The sequence below is a fragment of the Loxodonta africana genome, unplaced genomic scaffold (assembly GCF_030014295.1).
Source record: "Loxodonta africana isolate mLoxAfr1 unplaced genomic scaffold, mLoxAfr1.hap2 scaffold_39, whole genome shotgun sequence".
NCBI classification, from domain to species: domain Eukaryota; kingdom Metazoa; phylum Chordata; class Mammalia; order Proboscidea; family Elephantidae; genus Loxodonta; species Loxodonta africana.
In genome coordinates this window covers 1,048,378-1,052,109 of record NW_026975102.1, presented here as the reverse complement: position 1 = coordinate 1,052,109, position 3,732 = coordinate 1,048,378, and positions in this window count along the sequence as shown.

The window sequence follows — 3,732 nt, the reverse complement described above, 5'->3', positions numbered from 1 at the left end:
AATCCATCTCATTGAGGGTCTTCCTCTTTTAAAAGCTGACCCTGTACTTTACCAGGCATGATGTCCTTCTCCAGGGACTGATCTCTTCTGACAACACGGCCAAAGTATGTTAGATGCAGTATCACCATCCTGGCTTCTAAGGAGCATTCTGGCTGTACTACTTCCAAGACAGATTTGTTTGTTCTTTTGGTATATTAAATATTCTTTGCCAACACCACAATTCGAAAGCATCTATTCTTCTTCAGTCTTCCTTATTCTTTGTCCATCTTTCACATGCATATGAGGCAATTGAAAATACCACTAATGCTTGGAACCTGAAATATACGAAGTATGAATCTAGGAAAATTGGAAATCTTCAAAAACGAAATGGAACACATAAGCATCGATATCCTAGGCATTAGTGAGCTGAAATGGACTGGTATTGGCCATTTTGAATTGGACAACACATAGCCTACTACGCCAGAAATGACAACTTGAAGAGGAATGGTGTTACATTTATGGTCAAAAAGAACAATTCAAGGTCTATCCTGAAGTACAGTGCTGTCAGTGATAGGATAATATCCATAGGCCTATAAGGAAGACCAGTTAATATGACTATCATTCAAATTTACGCAGCAACCACTAAGAACAAAGTTGAAGAAATTGAAGATTTTTTCCAGCTTCTGTAGTGTGAAATTGATTGAACGTGCAATCAGGATGCATTGGTAATTACTGGTGATTAGAATGTGAAAGTTGGAAACAAAGAAGAACAATTGGTAGTCGGAAAATATGGCCTTGGTGATAGAAACAATGCCGGAGATTGAATGATAGAGTTTTGCGAGACCAATGACTTCTTCATTGCAAATACCTTTTTTTCACCAACATAAACGGCAACTATGCACATGGCCCTCGCCAGACGGAATACACAGAAGTCAAAACGACTACATCTATGGAAAGAGACAAAGGAAAAGCTCAATATCATCAGTCAGAACAAGGCCAGGGGCTGACTGTGGAACAGAAAGATCTTTCTGTGTTAATTATTGACTATTCAAAGGCATTTGACTGAGTAGATCATAACAAATTTTGGATAACATTGCAAAGAGTGGGAATTCCAGGACACTTAATTTTGCTCATGCGGATTCTCTACATAGACCAAGAGGCAGTAACTGGAACACAACAATGGGACACTGCTTAGTTTGAAATCAGAAAAGATGTGCATCAGGATTGTATCCTTTCACCATACTTATTCAATTTGTATGCTGAGCAAATGATCTGAGATGGACTATATGAAGAAGGCAGCATCAGGATTAGAGAAAAACTCATTAACAACCTGCAATATGCAGAACACACAGCCTTGCCTGTTGAAAGTAAAGAGGACTTGAAGCACTTGCTGATGAAGATCAAAGACGTCAGCCTTCAGTATGAATTACACCTCAAAATAAAGAAAACAAAAATCCTCAAAACTGGACCAGTAACCAACATCGTGATAAATGGAGAAAATACTGACGTTGTCAAGGATTTAATTTTACTTTGATCTACAATTAACTCCAGTGGAAGCAGCGGTCAAAAAATCAAAGGATGTATTGCATTTGGCAAATTGGCTGCAAAAGCCCTCTTTAAAGTGTTAAAAAGCAAAAATGTCGCTTTGAGGACTAAGGTGCACCTGACCCAAGCCATTGTATTTTCAGTTGCCTTTTGCCACTTCTGCATGTGAAAGATGGACAACGAGTAAGGAAGACCAAAGAAGAATCGATGCCTTAGAATCACGGTGTTGGTGGAAAATATTGAATATAAAATGGACTGTCAAAAGAATGGTCAAATTTGTCTTGGAAGAAGTACAGCAAGAATGCTCCTTAGAAGCGAGGATGGCGAGATTTCGTCCCATGTAATTTGGACATATTATAAGGAGGAACCAGTCCCTGGAGAAGGACATCATGCTTGGTGAAGTAGAGGGTCAGCAAAAATGAGGGATTAACACAGTGGCCGCAATAATGGGCTCAAACATAGAAATGATAGTTAGGTTGGGGCAAAAGGGGGCAGTGTTTCATTATGATGCACATAGGGTCGCTCTGAGTAGGAACCCACATGAAGGAACCTAACAACAACAATTAAAATACGAAAAGGTTTTCTCCAGTCTAGATTCTTTGCTCGGAATATTTAGTCTATTTACATTTGCTGAAAAACTTATGTTTTTCAGCTTATTAGTTTTTTTATTTTAAATTAAAAAAAACTTTATATTATTCAATGTAGTGATTTTTAGTTACTTATCTTCTCTGTGTCCCCCCTTCATCTCATTCCTGTCTTCTTTGGATTGATTATTTTTTTGCATTTCACGATTTCTTTGTGTCATTTAAGACAATATGCACTTTACTTCTTTATGTTTAGTGATAATCTAGGACAATGTACCATGCACTTAATTAATCAAAAACTAATTTTATTACAACTTCATCTACTCAAACAATAAAAGGTATTATATATTTTAACTCATATCTTCACAGCTATTGCTGTCTAACAAAACACCACAAAACTTGGCAGTTTAAAACAATAAGTTATTATCTCCCCAGGATTCTGGGTTGAGTGGGTTGGTTCTCTGCTAGAATGTCCATTTTGAAGTTGCAATCAGATACTGGCTGGAGTCATCTGAAAACCTATTGGGCTGGATGTCCAAGAATACTTCTTCACTCCCATGTCTAGTGCCGCAATGCTGCTCCATGGGACCTCTCTCTCCAGCAGACAATTATGGGCTTTTTATGTGACCTACAAGTTCTTGACTGAGTTCTCAGCCACTCTACTTGGTGCCATTCACTGAGAAAGAATTTTCTGCAGATTTCCTGGACCTACTTGAGGAGCTGGGAGGTTAATTTCTAGCTAACTCACACAGAATTGTGTTGTCCCTTACATTCCCTGGTTTATTCAGAGTTCTTCTGAATCCTCACCTTTAGGGGCCTTGTAGTTTATCTCCTGTTGTCCATGAAACACAGAGCCATGAAAGTTGATACAGCATTGTTTTTTAATTTCCTTTGACTAATACTCTGGTAAAGAAGCTACTTCCTTCTGCCTTATTTTTCTAATTACTGTTTTTATTTGTGTATGTGTGTGTCTGTGGTATATATATGCAGTTCTTTAATGCATGAAAGAAAAACTTAGATCCACATGCCTATAATCTGTTTCCAAGTCTGTCTATCTATCTATTCAACTAGCTCTGTGTGTTGGTTATGATACCTCATCTGCCATGTTTCCAGGCACTGAAGTCTCTGTCATGTTATTTTCACATTACTAACTTAAATTAATCTTGATAATACATATATTTTTAATTTTAGGAATGCTGTTTTTATAGACAGAATAGTTGTATATCAGAGAAGCTAACTTACCCAAGGTACATGTTCTTAGTTGACTGATCCCACACGGCAACCCCTGGCCCTCTCACGGAAAAATCTAAGTGGTTTTCCTCAACCACATTGTTTTTGATTTTTCACTTCTAGAACATCTTAAAACTTTAATCAAAGCCGAAGTGGTAAGACTTCTCTGTAATATAAAATAATTCTAAACAGATAAAAATATTATTTTCAGAACAATGGTTCCAGATTATATGAAGTAGGGAAAGAGAATTATAACCCCTTTTATTCAAATGTAGTTCATATCTTTATTATGGGTTTTAGGTAACACATATATTCACCTGAGCACTATTCCAGTGTGTGTATATGTGTGTACGTGTGTGTGTGTGTGTGTGTATCCACAAAGCACAGCAGTTTA